We start from the raw sequence: 19,319 nt of genomic DNA, 5'->3' as shown, positions 1-19,319 counted from the left end.
TCAACAAAACTTTTAAGTATAACATAATACTTTTTCTCATAAAACAGGCCACCAAATTTTGTACCAAGTAAATTTACCTGATTTGCTTGTATATGCTATACTTTATACACAATATTATATAAAGTGCAATTAATCACATATCTCATATTTTTATTAGGCTATCAAACTTCTTTCTTTGTCACACTATTTTCACAATTGAATCAAATGGAGTTGCAAGACTCATACAACCAATAAGATCGTATTTCACAATTTTTCTACATTATGTGATATGACAAGAAAATTCTATCACATGTTTTACGGTGTTTATTCATTTCCAGAATGAAACTTATCTCACCCAAAACATTTCATGATAAATGACTACTCAACATGTTTTTCATAATTTATTTATAACTCTCATGTTAGAGCCAAAAATCATCTCATTATAGCCAAATAACAACATGTGATTTAGTCCATAATAAATATAGGCACTTGTAATACCCTTCTTAGAAAGTAGAAAAATACTTTACCGTACAACTCTTCTCTTCCATCTCTTGAAGAGAGTGATATTGAGCGGAATTATGTTGAGATCCTTATCATGATATCTACACTTTTTCACACCGTAACAAAAACATGAATCTCCTTAAAATTGTTTGTGTAATATACCACAAATACAAAATATTACAATTGAACATAAAATGACAAAAATGAATAAACAAATATTTAGGCTGAGGCGCGGATATCTCGCTTTCTTTAAGGAGATTCAAGCCCACTACGGTATAATCTACACCGATCCAGCAATATCACTGTTGACTTGTCCCCTCTAGAATACAACAACCCAATAACGTGTAAAACTCAAGCAACTCCGGATTAGTTGAAGAGTCCAAAGCTCCACAAAAGAACAACTTCCTTCGACATATAAATATTCTTTTTTGTATATAGTGAATATAGTTGAAAACTTAGAATATTATTCTTTGTCTAAACTCTCTCTTTAACTATTACACACTAAAATATTATTTCACAATTCTCATCTTTTTTTGACTAACACTCTATCTCATATTTCTTGGGATACTTCACAAAGGAAGAAACACCACTATTTATAGGTAAAAAAGTCTTCCATATAATCAATGGGTAGAATGAGGGGTAGTAATGTGGGTAGATAAATGTGATAGATGTTATATAAGTTACAAGACACTATTGGTCATATTAGTTACAAGAAACTAATGACCATGAGAGTTACAAGAACTACTGGCCATATAAGTTACAAGAACCAATAGACCTCTTCTACCACAATTTATACCAATAACATATGTGAATGGTTAATTTAGCCTTTACTACTGTCTTTTTAAGCAAGCAAGGCATTATCCAGAATGTGATGAAGATCACCCTATTCATTTTGTTGGGCATTCAGCAGGAGCAAAAATTGTTCGAGTTTTGCAACAAATGCTAGCTGATAAGGTTAGTCTGCTTATAATCAATTAATAGATTTTGAGATTTGGAAGGAGTTTTGTTGTTAATTTTAAGCTTATTGTGATTGTAGGCATTTAAGGGTTATGAGAATACTGGCAAAAACTGGGTCTTAAGCATCACAACATTGTCTGGAGCATTCAATGGGACTACAAGAACCTACTTTGATAGATGAAGTAGGTTTCTTACGTTATTATTTTGTTGTCCACTTGTCTGCCCTAGACCAGTCTTATTTTCTGTAGTTCAAATATAGTTGATATCTCATTGGCTGTTCAATATATCAATTGTGCTAACAATAACAACAAACAAAGTGTAATTCCACAAATGAAATTGGGGAGGGTAGAATATACCTTACGCTTACCCTAGCTAAGGTAGGACTATTTTCGATAAATCCTCGACTCAAAGGATGATCCGAAGATGTAAGAGGAAGCAATAGCAACAAGCATAAATAACAATAAGACAGTACAATAATCAAGGCTAAAGAAACAACAAGTAACTAAAAGTACAGGAATGGGAAAGCAATATACCTCTTCCCCTTCTCAAGACCACTATAACCATCTTCTCGCACTTCCTTATGAGGAGATTTAGACAGTTACTATTCACATGTTTGAACCATCTAATTGCCACAGATATGATCTTATCCTCCATGGGGGCCACTCCCATCTTGGCTCGAATATTTTCAATCCTAAATTTATCTCTTCTGGTATGCCACACATTCATCTTAACATCAGCATCTCTCAAACTCTCATCTTTTGGACATGGAGTTTTTGACTGGTCAACACTCTACCTCAAGCCATCACATTTAAGAATATACCTTTAAGTCTTGACGACATATTATTATTACATTGAACACCGGATGCAAGCCTTCATTTTGTTAATCTCCTCATTATCTAGGATTAGTGTAACGACCCGAGAGCACCCCATAGTCGTTACATGCGTATTCGACCTCTCGGAGGTCTTCTACAAGGTTTAGCATTCATTCATCGCATAGATCATAAAAATCACTAAGAATTTAAAACTTTTATTCAATAAAACCATAAGACTTCAAGAGTCATGAACATTTGAAAACATCAATACGCAAGCGGAACTACTAAGTCTCTTTAGTCAATCTTAGAAAAGAACTTAAAATGTACTAAGGGACACAACCCTTTACAAATTGAAATGAAACTTAAGTGTCTATTACAATGACTAAGAAACTTCTAAACATAGTCCTCGAATCTTGAGGACATACCAAAGACTTGGAAGAGTGAAGCAATCCAAGCAACTCCAAAGCACAATCTCCTCCTAGTTACCACAACATACACTTGTAGTAAAATAGAAGAAAGGGGTTAGTACAACACACGTACTAAGCAATACCTTTGTGCAATGTATGAGCAACGTCCCATACCATTACCCACACTAAGGCACCACCTTAAGGTCACCCAGAGTGCACTTACCATTCATACCTCAACCTTCACCAATTAATCACATAAGACATATAGCACATAAGCCAACAAGTCACTTCATAAAACTAGAACATTCATCAAATGTCATCCCAAGACTCACCTAAGTAAGACATGGTGAAGCAGCCCATACTACCTCTCCATACCACACCCAAGTGATCCTTAAGGCTACACAAGACAAGCTCCATACACATCTCAACATAAATCGTTCTTTCAACTTAAATCATCACATACATTCAATTCAACATAAGCACTTACATTCACATTAGCATGCTCAAAGACCAACAGTTTCATTAATTAGACCAAAGAGACTCATTCATTCATTATCATTACTAAGACACACCAAGATCTCCCTTAAATGTCTACTTGTGCAATGTCTAGATGATGTCCCATTCCACCACCTATCCTAAGTAGTACACCCTTAAGAGAGCCTAGTTCATTCATTCATTCATGTGGTGGAAGAGCCTTAACTGACATAGACCATGGAGCTTGACATGGAATCTCGGTAGTACCCTTACCGGATGAGGGATCCCCATTTGCCTAAGGTAGGGTCATTCTTTCAGCCTTTACGTGGTAGAGACCACTTGCTAGTCCTATGTGGGCACATAGTTAAGGGATAAAAGGATTGCTTCTAAGTACCCACATCTCAACTAACGAAGGGGCACCCATCTTAAGGGTTGCTACTAAATACTCACATCTCAACTAACGAAGGAGTATCCACCCATCTTCATATCCTCTCGGTGCTAGACATTACTCCCCCACGTAGTAGGACATTCATTTTATTTAAGGATAAGGATTGCTACTAAGTACTCTCATCTCAAATCACGAAGGAGCACCCATCCTAGCCCATCATTCATTCATTTAGGGATAAGCATTGCTACTAAGAACTCTCATCTCAACTCACGAAGGAGCACCCATCCTAGCCCAACATTCATTAAGGAAGCTCTTGGATTCAAAGATGAGAAAACCTTTTCATTAAGGAAGCTCTTGGATTCAAAGATGAGAAAACCTTTCATCAAGGAACCCCATTCATTTAAAAGGAGTACTTTATAAGATTATCCTTACAATAGACCCAACTTTCATTCATTAGCATTAACTCTTATTCTTTTCATTCATTCTTCACTAGGTCACCTTTCATGCTCTTAGACCATACACAATTCACATCATATCACATTACCTTCACATAATCAACATTACTCAACACAATAATCATTCGACTTTGCCTTAAAGGCCATGATCACAACATTCTTATAAAGTAAACACCTCCCCACTTTCAAAGGGATCAAACCTCACAATTCTAACATCTACTACATATATATATAAAATACTAGAATCAATAATCTATTCACAACTTCATCATCATCATATGCCTTAGGTCACAATTGCCCATTCAAGGCAAACATCCAATATAACACAATTGACCATCAATTCCTCATAATTCAATATAGAATAATACATAAATCAATAGCCCATAACAATCTACACATTAATATCACATTATTAGCTCATAATCAATAAACCCACTTTAGACCCAAAATTAGGGTTTCAAGATATGCAAGGGTTCATGCAGTTTTTGACCTTAAAACCGTCAATATTAACATAAAATATCATTTGAAATACTTTCATGCAAGAACCCAAGCTTAGAATTGAAATTGGGGATTTATTGTTTTTGAAAAACACTGAAATCTCTTTGATTTGGCTCTTTGATTGAAAGGAGAATCAAAGATAAAATCCCCATACCTTTATGATTGATTTCCTAGGAATTAGAAGAGAAATCAGTAGGAACCCATTCCCTAGCGTGAAGCTTCAAAGATGCCTTCCATGGAGTTCTAGAGAGAGATTATTTGAGAGGGAAAGTTCAATTTAGATAATGAGGTCTAATTCTAGGTCTTGGGGTTTTATCCACTTAAAACACCCTAACATAGGTAGAATAACCATTTATAATAATTTTCCAAAGTACCCAAAGTACCCAAAGTACCCCTCACTTAGTTGGACCTTTTTAAACAAGTCAAACTTGAGTTTTATTTTCGCAGATTTCGTCAGGAAACAAGTCCACGACGCGGAGGTGTTCCCACAAGTTTCTGGAAATTAAATTTCAAGGTAGAGGAGTCCGCGACACGTCTGCGACGCAGACCAAACTTTTGTCCCTTGGTGGAGCTAGTCCACGATGCGGACATGCTCACACTATGCACATTTTGCAAGCTGCCTTGGCAACTTGTTTGGCCAAGGGTTGGGGTCCTCCTTGGGGCCCCTTAGGTTGGTCCCGAGGAGTCGTACCCGATTGTTTTGACCCTAAATACATTTATTAAGACACTAGGGTCACCTCCACTGATTTTAGACTCCATATAACACATAAAAACATGAACAACATACTAGAACACACCAATACGTAAAAGACTAGTTTTCGAACGTCTTGGTCCGTCCCTTGACGTTTGACTTCCAAACTCTCTAAAACTGACTAAAAAGGATATTCTTCATTATTTTAACAAGTTATTAATGCATAAATCCCATGTGAGGCTCTACTTTATCCTACTTCATTTTGAGGGGTGTCACAATTAGTGATCCCAGTTACCTGAAACTCCCTCTCTTGAGGATGCCTGTGTATCAAACCTCACATTCAGTCCACTTCATGACTTACATCACTTGTGCTATTGGTGTCATTTTCTGGTTTTAGTAGGGACCTCAGAGACTTAGATAATATGATCAGACACCACTTTAGGCTTTGTTCAGTGGATTTAACTAGTAATTATCGTATCAATATTAGATAATGATATTATGAAGGTTTTAGACTCTGTTTGGTTATGAAAACATTGTTGTCATCTGTTTGCAGCCTTTATTTTAAAGTTGTATGATTATTTTCGGAAAGCATGAATCTTTACTAAATTGACTGATTTCATTTACAATCCTGCAGATGGGAAGTCCTTAAGGCCTGTGTCTTTGCTTCAACTTTGCCGCATTGGAGTAATAATTTTTTATTGGTTCGACATACCATGACTAAAGAACTATTATAGCTTTGGGTTTGACCGCTTCAACATATCCTGGAGAAAATTGGAATAGGGGGTCTTATTGATTGCCTCTTAGGAAATGCTGGTCCATTTGCTTCAGGGGATTAGATACTTCTAGATCTTACCCTCCAGGGGTTGATCCAGTTGAACTGCCACTTGCATACGTTTCCTAACACGTACTACTTCAGCTATGCTACCAAGCGTACCAGCAAAGTCATGGGTATAATAGTCCTTTCTGGCATACTAGGTATACATCCTCTTCTATTCATCAAAATCCTGCAAATGAGTCTGTGGCGCCATCCTCCAGATGTCCCTCTCCATTCTATAAAGACTGAATGTGTGCTGAAAAAAGTATTTTTATTAATGAAAGTAGCAAGGTATTAAATAGAATTATAGGGAAAATAATAAGAATCCAAAATGAACTAAACTAAAGTAATCTAAATACATAATAACTGTTGAACTAGTAATGCAATCCTAATACGACTAAACTACTAACTAATGTCCTAACGCCAGCTGCTCTAATACGCCCCCTCAAGTTAGGCGATAAGTCACCAAGCCTAACTTCAACAAACTAGACTCAAAAGTAGATTTAGGAAGTACCTTGGTGAGACTGTCAGCTATTTGATCGGCCCCATGGACATGAACAACACGAACCCTTTTTATGTCAACATAGTGGCGAACAAAGTGAAAGTCCACGGCAGGATGCTTCACACGGCTATGGAGAACAAGATTCTTGCTTCAGAATATGGCTCCAAGATTGTCACAATAAATTATGGGTAGCTGATGTACTGGAAAGCGCAACTCTTTTAGGAGATTGGTGACCCATAAGGTTTCAGAAAGTGCATTAGATACAACCCTTGTCACGACCAAGTGGTACCCCCTAGACGTAACACAACATAATTAACCCTGAAGGGGTCGCATACAAGACCTTAGCATAATCATTCACATAAAGTCATAAGAATAATGCTAAAATTTTTAAACTTTTACAATAGAAGTCCAACTTCAGTTTTCATAATAGAAATCATAGGAATCTATATTGTCTCATACATCATCTAAAACATAATAATACAAAGTTTTGGGACTTAGCCCTTTACATCAATAAAAGTCTCAATATAAGAGAAGTACAATAGGAACTAAGAAATGGAAATCCGTCCTCGAACTTGAGGACTCACCGCTACTTGGAGATAAGCAATCCAAGTCTTCTTCAAGAAAGAAGAGTGTATGTCACCTAGCCGGAACCTACACTTATAAAAATGTAGAGGAAGAAAGGGTTAGCATAAATATGTACTAAGTATGGAAACATGCATAAAATCCTTGAAATTTGATAAAAGGACATTTTAGTTGAAAAGTATGCATTTGTCAAGTTTAGAAAGCAACATGCATTTTCAATGTACAACACAAGCCATAATTACATTTATACTCATTACATAGTAAATCCATTACCTTAGAAACCCCTCAAGAACACTTGTGCAATGCATGGTTGGCATCCCATAATACCAACCATACAAAGTACTCCCTTGAAGCTACCTTAGTCATACATATCATCTTTAGACCTCATCATAATCAATAGTCATGTACATTACTTGAACATAAGGAAAGTCATTCATAACAACTATCCATTCAACATACATGCGTACATGCATATCTCATCATAACATAAAGGAACCATCCCATAATATCCTACTAAGTCTACTTGTGCAATGTGGAAGTGAAGTCCCATACCCCCACTCCCACTAAGTAAACTCACCAAGAAGTCATAGTTTTAGTTCATGTCTCATTCATTATCTTATCATATAGGGAAGAGTAGCCATAGCCGACATAGACCATATGAGCTACATGGAATCTGGTGTCGTGTAACCCCACACCGAATGAAGGTGTCCTACTTGCCTAAGGTAGAACTAAATGTATAGCTATAAGGTGGATCCACTAGCTAAGGTCCTATGTTGGCACATAGTTATGGGAAAGGGCTATTGCTTTTAGAAACCCAACCTCTTGCATTGGCGGAGGAGCTTCCATCTCATGAGTTCACTTAGATGACCTAACCTCTTGCATTGGCGGAAGGGCCTTTACCTCATTTTCATATACACTCGGTGCTAAGCATTATTTCCCAAATTATACATAATTAGTCTTAAATTGTATTTACATGTGTGAAGGAGTGCTCTACCATTCGTTCAATACAATTCATTAAAATAGCTCATAGATTCATTAAATGTGAGAATGTACTTTCAACCTTAGAATCGTCATTAACATGTGAGTAGAACTTTCACATTACATTCATAGTGTTTTCATGAGAAATGGCCTTTCAATCAACACAACAATGTTATCACCATCCTAGACAAGTGTTACATGAATATTTGTAAAGGGTAATGGGAGAATTGGCCTTTCAACAATACCTCAATTTACAAATTGGTGATAAGAATATTTACCTTTCAAGTGAATTATAAGTTCACATACAACTTCCATCAATCATGAACCAACCTTCACAATTTACCCCCTTCAAGGGTCATGAACCAAGTCTCACAATGACACTTAGAAATACCACTTTAAGCATGAATAAAACAAGATTTAATAACTATATTAAGATAGGAACAATTCATGGTAGTCATCATGCATCAATACACCCATCACAATTCATGAAATTGGGGTCATGGGATAGTTCATGGGTTCATGGGGAATTTTACAACAAAAATCACCAATAAACATCAAATCATCCATAATATAATGCAATTAACATAATAAAATCATTTTTAGGAAGAACCCATGGCTAGAATGAAAACCCTAGTGTTTGAACAAGTTATAACCAATTTCAAAATCAAGAGTTAAAGGGCTTCATGGAGAAAAGTGTTCCATGAATCAAGGTTCTCATACCTTAATTGATGTTTCCCACGAAATTGGAGTGAAAATTTTGGATCTTGAACCATAATCTTGACCTTCTTCTTTGTTCTTCAATGGAGTCTAGAGAGAGAATCTTTTGAGAGTGGAGAGGTAGTTATGTTTTGAGTTTGTGAATTATGAGAGTTAAAAGGGTTGTTCAATAGTTAAAATTACTTTAATATACTTGAAATAATTAATAATAATCGCCCCTACCCTTAATTAATTAAAAAGGAATTTCCAAAATTACCCTCCTTATAGCCAAACCCCAAACTAGCTTTTGCAAGTTGGGATCCACGGATCGTGGATGGGACCACGACCCGTCCTGCATGGGTGTGGTTTGGGTCAGAGAGGGAGTTTTGGAGGGACAACTTGGGGAGACTAAGTCTCAACCCACGACACCCACCTATGGTCCGTAGGTTGGGGGACGCCACGTACTGTATAGTCGTGCTTTGGGTCTGAGAGGGGAAATTAAGGGACCAACGTGGGGAGACTAAGTCTCGAACCACACCTCCTAACCACGAGGCGTTGTTCTACCCACGGCTCGTGGGTGCCCAAACGTGGTCCATGCTATTTTTTGACAGCTTTTAGACCTTCCCTTGGGTCCTCCTCAAGGACACTTGGGGGGTCCTAGAGGGTCGTGCCTTGATATTTTGGCTCTAAAACCCTAGTACTACATTAGGGAAGTTATTTTAGGACTCTAACCTTACATTTTAACTTCACTAGGCTACAAGACTACGTGTTAGGCTCTAGCTTAGGTCATTAGGTTTCCGGGGTGTTACATTATCTCCCTCTTGGGAAAATTTGTCCCCGGATGATGACCAAAACACCAAACTAAGTTAGAAATAGTAGACTAGCAGCCCATCATGCATGGAACATAAAAATGTGCAAAATACTAAAAATGCAATAATCACATCATGCTCAATTTCAAAGGAGGAAATTTCAACTCCCCTTCACAACATGGACAATGCAATACTAGAAAGCAGGAACTCCATCTACTAATCCAATATGCATGGAACTCATCAATTCACATAAACATGGGAGGAACTACCTTCTCCAACTCAAGTAAGCTCAACACATTATTATAGAGCCAATATGTCATCTTATCAATATATCACTAAGCATGTTCATCATTTCATCTCATGAAGTCAAAAATGCAATCATCATACAAGGTGCAAATCAACATGAGGAACATATAAATCATGAAAACTCCATTTATACTTTAACATGAATTCTTACAAGAACATGCACAACATAGGGAAATCATGAAAACCTCACTCAACACACATGAATTCTAAAACACATAAAACTTAAGAGGAATTACTTACCTCAAGTTTGACTAGGAGTAGAAGGAAAAAGAAAAGGGTAACGAGACTTCATATAGGCCTCGGACTACCATGTAGCATCTTCAACTAAGTAATTCCTCCATAGAACCTTAATGGAAGCTACTTCTTTATTTCTCAACTTCTTCACTTGCCGATCCAAAATCTCAATCGAAACTTCTTCATATGAAAGGTTCTCATTAATTCCTAAACCCTCTAAAGGAAGGATGGATACCAAATCACCAATGCACTTTTTGAGCATCGAAACATGAAACACCGGGTGAATTTGAGGCAACTCATTTGGCAAGTCCACTTCATATGCAACTTTCCCAATACGCTTTAAGATTTGGTATGGACCCACATATCGGGGACTAAGTTTCCCCTTCTTGCAAAATCTCATCACACCTTTCATAGGTGAGATTTTCAAGTAGACCCAATCACCAACCTCAAATTCAAGATCCCTTCTTCTATTGTCAGCATGGACTTTTGCCGACTTTGGGCCGTCTTCAACCTCACTCTAATGAGTTGAACTTTTTCAATGGCATCATAGACTAGTTCGGGACCAATTAGAGCAAACTCACCTACTTCAAACCAACCCACTCGAGATCTACACCTCCTACCATAAAGTGCTTCAAATGGAGCCATGGCAATGCTTGAGTGGTAGCTATTGTTGTAGGCAAATTTGATCATTGGGATATGGTCGTCCCAATTACCCTTGAAATCGATAACACACGCCCTCAACATGTCCTCTAAGGTTTGAATGGTTTGTTCCACTTGACAATCCATTTGAGGGTAGAAAGCGGTACTAAGTTTAACATTGGTGCCGAGTCCTTGTTGAAACGCCTTCCAAAAATTTGAAGTAAATTGAGTACCTCGATATGATAAGATAGACAAAGGAACCCCATGTAACTTAACTACCTCCGTGACGGGAATTAAATAGGCTGATTTCGTCATCTATCAACCATGACCCAAATAGAATCATATTACCTTCGAGTACGAGGCTAACCCACAACAAAGTCCATATTCACCTCCTCCCACTTCCAAGTGGGAATATTTATATCTTGGAACAAACCTCCCAGTTTTTGGTGTTCGTCCTTGACTTGTTGACAGTTAGGACAATTGACCACAAAGTCCGCTATATCCTTTTTCATTCCATTCCACCAATTGACTTCCCGTAGATCACAGTACATCTTGGTGGCTCCCGAATTATTAGAATATCGTGAACCATGAGCCTCTTCTAAAATTTTCTCCGTCAAACCATCAGCATTCGGAACACACAATCTACCTTGGTACCTAAGCACCCTATCTCCCCCTTGGGAGAAAACCTCAACGGACTTGTTGAGTACCGATTCTTTCAACTCCATCAATATAGGATCAAGATGTTGCTTAGACTTCACATCAACTACAAAGGATGATTTAGAACTATGTTGAACCACAAGTCCACCCTCGGTGGTATCCATTAGTTGGATTTCTCCTAACCAGGCCAATCTATGCACATCACAAACCAATTCCTTCTTCTCATTTTCTACATGAGCTACACTACGTATGGACAGTCTACTTAGGGCATCCGCAACCACATTAGCTTTTTTGGGGTGGTATAGTACACTCATGCTATAATCTTTAAAAAGCTATAACCATCTCCTTTGTCGGAGATTCAAGTCTTTTTTGCTAAATACATATTGAAGACTCTTGTGGTCGTTAAAACATCTACATGCACCCCATAGAGATAATGTATCCATATTTCAAGGCAAATACCATAGTCACTAGTTCGAGGTCATGGATCAGGTAATTTTTTTCATGAATCTTGGGTTGCCTTGAAGCATATGAAATCACCTTACCGTGTTGCATGAGAACACACCCAAAACTTACTCTCGAAGCATCACAATATACTATGAATCCATCGGTACCCTCCGGTAAGGTCAACACCGGAGCGGAGGTGAGTCTATCGTTCAATTCTTTGAAGTTTTTCTCACAAGCCTCTGTACACTCAAATTTGGACTTATTTTGGGTCAAGGCCGTTAATGGAGAAGTGATGGATGAGAAGCCCTAAAAAATTCTCCTATAATACTCGGCCAAATCCAAAAAGCTTCTAATATCAGTGGGACTTTAGGGGTCTAGGCCAACTCTTGACCACGTGCATCTTCTTAGGGTCAACCTCTATTCCCATGCCTGACACAATATTCCCAAGAAAAGCAACCGACCTTGGCCAAAACTCACACTTACTAAACTTAGCATATAGTCGGTGGTCTTTAAGGACTTCCAATACCAGACTCAAATGGTCATTATGTTCACCTTCACTCCTCGAATAGATCAAAATATCATCAATAAAGACAATCACAAACGAATCAAGATTGTAACACTATGGAAAATTGTAAGTTAAACTAGAGCCTAAACGTGAGGATTAACGTCTTGAATATGAGTTATAAGGGTCAAGGTCATGAGGCAGGTGCAATGCAAAGGGGCCAAGCCAAGGCCAAAGCAGCCCCTAGCCTTTAGCACACTGCCTCACCCTTCACGAAAGGGACCACGATTCGTGGTCCTCATCATAGCTCGTGAAGGGGGATCATGAAAATGCCTTGGCCATGAAAAATGTGGCCACCATTTCACTAGATACTGCCTCAACCTCCACAGCCATCACCACGGCTCATGGGAGGCCTCGTGAGGTTGATTTGGGCAAGTGAGCTTTGGGGCTCCATGTAGCTTAGCTACTGCCTCAAACTTCATGGCCATCACCACGGTCCATGGTTATCACTACGGCCATGGGAGGTGCTCGTAAAGTTGACTTAGGTAAATAGCCAATGGTCCCAAGTGGCAAGGCCACTGCCTCAAGGACCACAAGAGGGACCACGGCTCGTAGAGCTCCTCGTGGTGATGTGTTGGGTGTGTGAGCCTTGTGCCACCGTGAAGGGGCTACTGTCCCAATCCTCACGACAAGCACCATGAGTCATGGTCCTCACCACGGCTCGTGAGCCTGGACAGGGTCAACATAATGAGGGTCATTCAAGTCCTTTCCTATTTTAGTCCAATTAAGTGGGGGTGTTTTGGGTATTTTAGGGGGTGGTTTGTATATTGTTTTAGTCAATTTCACCCAGTTTTAAGTCATAAACCCAAACACCCAAATATTTCCCCAAATCCCTTTTCTCTCCAATATTTCTCTCTCTATGGTTCCTCCATTAAAAAACACCAAGAACTTGAAGATTAGGGCTCAATAATCCATCATCTCAAATCCAATTTGTGGGCAAAGCTTCAATTAAGGTATAGGGACCTTGATTCATGGAACACTTTTCTCCATGAAACCCTTCAAACTCTAATTTCGAAATTGGTATATTGTTCAAAAACTAGGGTTTCTATTCTAGCCATGGGTTCTTCCTAAAAATGATTTCATTATTTTAATTGCATTATATTATGGATGATTTGATGTTTAATGGTGATTTTTATTGTAAAATTCCCCCTGAACCCATGAACACCCCCTTGACCCCAATTTCAAGTATTGTGATGGGTGTATTGATGCAAGATGATTACTCTGAATTGTTTACTATGAATTGTTTCTATGTGAATTTAGTTATTGAATCTTGTTTTATTCATTCCTATTGTAGTATATTTAGGTGTAATTGTGAGACATGATTCATGACTTTAAGAAGGGGTAAATTGCTAGGGTTTATGCATATGGATGCAAGATGTGTATAAACTATTGATTCATTTAGAAAGTAAATCTCCTATGACTAATGTGTGAAGTATGGTATTGTTGAAAGGTTATTCTTCCCTTACCCTTATACTTGATGATACATGAATAGACTAGGATGATGATGATGTATTGTGTTGATTGAAAGTCTATTTCTCATTAAAACTCTACCAATGTAATGTGAAAGTTCTACTTACAAACTAATGTTGATTCTAAGGTTGAAAGTACATTCTCACCTTTAATGAATCTATGAGCTATTATCATGAATTGTATTGAATGAAGGGTAGAGCACTCTTTCACACAAGTAAATGAAATTTAAGACTAATTATGCATAATTTGGGAAATAATGCTTAGCTTCGAGTGAATATGGACAATGAGGTAAAGGCCCTTCCACCAATACAATAGGTTGGGTCATCCAAGTGAACTCATGAGATGGAACCCCCTCCGCCAATGCAATAAGGTGGGTTTCTAGAAGCAATCTCCCTATCCCATAACTATGTGCCAACATAAGACTTTAGCTAGTGGATCCACCTTCAGGATAAACATGTTAGTTCTACCTTAGGCAAGTAGGACACCTTTTTTCGATGTGGGGTTACATGATACCAAATTCCATGTAGCTCACATGGTCTATGTCGGTTATGGCTATTCTTCCCTATATGATAAGATAATGAATGAGACATGAACTAACTTATGACTTCTTAGTGTGTTTACTTAGTAGGAGTGAGGGTATGAGACTTCACTTCCACATTGCACAACTAGACTTAGTAGGATGTTATGGGATGGTTCTTTTATGTTATGATGAGATTGAATGTATCCATGTATGTTGAAGGGATAGTTGATATGAATGACTTTCCTTATGTTCAAGTAATGTACATGACTAGTTCCTTGTTGATGACTATTGATTATGATGAGGTTCAAAGATGATATGTATAACCAAGGTAGCTTCAAAGGAGTACTTGGTATGGTAGGTATTATGTGATGCCAACCACACATTGCACAAGTGTTCCTTAGGGGTTGATAAGGTGTTGATGTTACCATATTGTGAATGTAAATGTGATAATGGCTTGTCTTTGACATTGGAAATGTATGTTGGTTTCCAAATTTGATAAATGCATTCTTTTCAAATAAAATGTCTTTTTTATCATGTTTTAAGGATTTTATGCATGTTTCCATGCTTAGTACATAGTATGTACTAACCTCTTCTTCCTTCTACATCCTAATGAGTATAGGTTCTAGCTAGGTGCCTTCCACTCTCCTTTGAAGAAGACTTGGGTTGCTTATCTCCAAGTTGTGGTGAGTCCTCAAGTTCGAGGATGGGATTTTCTATTTCTTACTTTCATTTGGTATCTCGTATATTGAGACTTTTATTTATGTAAAGGGCTAAGTCCCAAAACTTTATATTCCTATGTTTAGATGCTAAATGAGACAAAGTCTAGATTTCCTATGATTTTCTTTTATAAAAAGTGAAGTTGAACTTCGATTGTAAAGTTTTAAATTTTTCTGCATTATTTCTATGTCTTACGTAATGATGATGCTAGAGGCTTGTATGAGACCCCTTCGGGGTCAAGTACGCCGTGTCACATCTAGGGGCTAGTCTTGGGTCGTGACAAAGATATTGTCTAAACACCCTATTCATAAGGTCCTTGAATGCCGCTAGGGCATTTGTTAACCCAAAAGACATCACCACAAATTCGTAGGGACCGTACTGGGTCCTAAAGACCGTCTTGGGAATGTCACACCTTCTTACCCTTAGTTGATGGTAACCCGAACGAGATCTATTTTGGAGAAAAAGGTAGCCCTTTGGAGTTGATCAAACAAATCATCAATCCTAGGAAGTGGATACTTATTCTTTATAGTGACCTTGTTCAATTGGCGGTAATCAATACACATCCTAAGGGACCATTTTTTTTCGCAAATAATACCGGAGCACCCCATGGAGATATGCTTGGTTGGATAAAACCCTTATCAAGTAAATCCTTGAGTTGTGCCTTCAATTCCTTTAATTCGGCTGGAGCCATCCAGTAAGGGGGAATGGAGATGGGTTTTGTATCCGACATAAGATCAATGCCGAAGTCTATTTCCCGTTTAGGAGGAATACCGGGTAAGTCATCGGGGAAGACTTCCGAATACTCTCTCACTATGGTGACCGACTACAAAGAAGGAGTCTCGGACTCAATGTCCATAACCTAACAATGTGATACATACACCCCCTTTGAGATCATTTTACAAGCTTTTAGACATGAAATGAAACGACCCCTAGGGATAGAGTTTCCCCCTTTCCAATCTAAAGTAGGCTCATAAGGAAATTTAAACTTCACCACCCAGGTTCTACAATCAATGGACGCAAAAAAAGCATGTAACCAATCCATCCCCAAGATGACATCAAAATCCAACATATCTAATTCTACTAAATCAACCAATGTGACTTTATCAGACAATGAAATGTGACAAGTCCTATAAACTCTTTTAGCTACTACGGAGTCACCTACCGGGGTAGAAACCGAAAAGGGTTCTTCTAAGACATCGGGGAGTACATCAAATTTCATAGCCACAAAAGGAGTAACAAAAGATAAAGTGGCACCGGGGTCAAATAATGCATAAACATCAATGGAAAATACTTGTAACATACCGGTAACAACGTCCGGAGAACCCTCTTGAACACTTTTGGATTGGAGGGCATAGAAGCGGTTCTTCTTGGGAGAATCAAAATTAGAACCCCTAGGAGGTCTTGATTACCCTCTCTTCCCTTGGCCGTACGGGTTGGACAATCTTTTAATTGATGCCCACTTTTTCCACATCCATAGCACATACCCATATCAGCAAGACATTTACCCTCACGCGTCTTACCACACTTGGCACATGTTGGCCTTTCCATGGAAGATCCACCCCTATTGCCTCCTTGAGGCTTAGGGTTAGACACCCTATATTTGTGGAGCCTTGGAGTATTGGAGGAGCTTTGGTTGGAAAACCTCTTCTTGAACCTTGGTCCACTTTGTCCCTTGAACTTACCCTTAGAAGAATTTTCATTCTCGGTCCTTTCCCTCTTTACCTCTCAATTCCTCTTCCTAAGCCTTGTCTCCTCAAATTTTTGAGCATACACCATCAACCGTGAGATATCCATGTTGTCATGGAGCATTACCACACGACATTCTTCTTTAATGGCATCTGACACATCGATCACGAATCGACCCACCTCATCCTTTGGATTAGAAACCAAAGATAGAGCATATTTGGACAACTTAGTGAATTTCAAGGAGTATTCTTGGACACTCATACCTCCTTGGTGAAGGTTGATGAACTCCTCAACTTTGGCTTCCTTCTTCTCACGAGGAAATAACCTATTGAGGAAGTTTTCTTGAATACTTCACAACTTATGGGACCCAATCTTATAACTCTATTATCCTTAAATAGAGTGTACCATACTTGGGCCACATCTTTCAATTGATACCTGGCTAATTCATCTTTCTCAATAGAAGTGACCCACATAGCCTCCACTATCTTGTGGGTCGTCATTCCCTTTGGAACCCAAGAAAATAAGAGGCTTCATCCTAGTAAAATCTCTAAACGTGAGGCCATGGTGCTCACATTAGGATTTGCCCGGGGACCAACTTGCCGATTAGCTTGGGACATTATGGCTTGGGTTGAGTGGTGACGGCTTGAGTTAGAACCGTCATGAGTTGAGTCGAAGTTTGGAGGGCCGCCTTTATCACCACATTAGTCATAGCCCTTTCATCATTAGGAACTTAAGGTTATTGAAGAGCTTGATGGGGAACCTCCTCATTCACATTCTCCTCTACCTCCCTCCTAGCATTAACCGTTCTTGTATTCATAGCCTATAATCACAAGAAAAGGGTTAGGATAAAGAACTTCATAGAGTTAAGACTCTAAGCACGACTAAAGAGTAATGGCAAAAGAGAAAGTTCTTAAACATCTTATAGCCTATCATTCATAAGTGTAGCATGCTTCACACTCATGAACAAGACTCTACTAGACGTGGTTTATGAGACAATAATGAGTCCATAAATTGGACTCATTTAGGGCTTTATTTTGATAGAAATAGTGTCCTCGAATGCTTATTTTGTCTCAATATCTAATGAAAACTCTTAAGTTTCAGGTATTTGAAGTTTTAGTGGAAGCATGGACACTTAGGCGCAAAAAGGCTGAGAAGAACGAAGAAGTTGACGCATGAGCATCGCCAAGAACCTTTGGTGATTCGCCGAAAGGACAGACTCCGCCCTTTGTTCCTGTATGCGAAGCCTTGAAGGAAAAGGATCAAGAAGGCGATAAAATGAGCAGTTGATGCTTCACCGAATAGTTCCGCGATGCAGTGCTATACCGCCCAATGGTCCAGAATGTGAAGATGCTGAAGGCAAGAATGAAACAACGATAAAACAAAGTAAGGGCGAGTCGCCGAGTCATTCGGCGGCATCGACTAATTTCGTCGAAAGATTTGCCAACGCTATTTTCTGAAGTCTATAAATATCGAACTTATTATTAATTTTAGGGAGTCGAACTTTTATTTTAATTCCCATGATAGAATAGTACTTTTTGGATAAATTTCTCTCAAGTTTGGAGTGGGTTTTTGGGAGATTGAAGAAAGAAGGATTCCATCTTCCCCAAGTTGGAAGTGTGTCTTCTCCATTCTTCTTACTTTACCTAAATCAAGGTTTAATTTATTATATCCATTTGATTTTACTATCATTTTAGGTATATTTTGTTATTTCTTGATGTGTGGCTAAAAACCCCATTCTTGGGGTGTGATTTAGCAAATATATGTTAATATTATTGTTGGGTTTTGCTTGCTGATAGGTTAGATGTTATTTAATGGTGATTTCACCTAGTGNTGTCTTCTCCATTCTTCTTACTTTACCTAAATCAAGGTTTAATTTATTATATCCATTTGATTTTACTATCATTTTAGGTATATTTTGTAATTTCTTGATGTGTGGCTAAAAACCCCATTCTTGGGGTGTGATTTCGCAAATATATGTTAATATTATTGTTGGGTTTTGCTTGCTGATAGGTTAGATGTTGTTTAATGGTGATTTCACCTAGTGGTTTTGGTTTAATCTAAAGGGTATGTAGTTTCAAATACAAAGTCACCCATGTGTTTTTGGCTTGCCCGAGAAGGAGGTCGTGAAACCAAGACTACTAGACTGATGACCTAAAGAGTGGGTCGACCTGAGGTTCAGCCCGAGAGGGTGAGCCCTAGTCCCATATCCTAACACTCAGCTCAAGAGAGTGAGTCGGGTAAGGTGTACGCTGGTCTTCATGCGAAAAATGGGTGTCCGAGAGGGAACTTATTTCCATTTAAAGCTTAGCCTAGTCACTATTATCTTACAAATTTCCTTTCAAAAGCATGTACCCAACTATTTATCTCAACTTGTATTGCGGTCACACCCCAAGAAATTTCCCCATACTTGATTTTCTTGTTAATTTTTGCTATTTTTACTAATTTGACAAAACCCCTAAATCGTTATTTGACACTTTTGTGTCACCCCCTTTATTTTACCATGTTTTTGTTCGTTAATGGCTTTAGCTATGACTAGTTAAA

The 19,319-nt window shown here is 38.3% G+C and overlaps 1 pseudogene; it reads left to right on the top strand.

The window, feature by feature from the left end:
- The first annotated feature begins 1,341 nt into the window (after positions 1 to 1,341).
- LOC125868629 (uncharacterized) overlaps positions 1,342 to 19,319 on the top strand; it is a 33,729-nt pseudogene continuing 15,751 nt past the window's right edge.

The sequence above is a fragment of the Solanum stenotomum genome, chromosome 6, assembly GCF_019186545.1.
Source record: "Solanum stenotomum isolate F172 chromosome 6, ASM1918654v1, whole genome shotgun sequence".
Lineage (NCBI taxonomy): Eukaryota > Viridiplantae > Streptophyta > Magnoliopsida > Solanales > Solanaceae > Solanum > Solanum stenotomum.
This window is presented reverse-complemented; position numbering and strand designations above follow the sequence as displayed.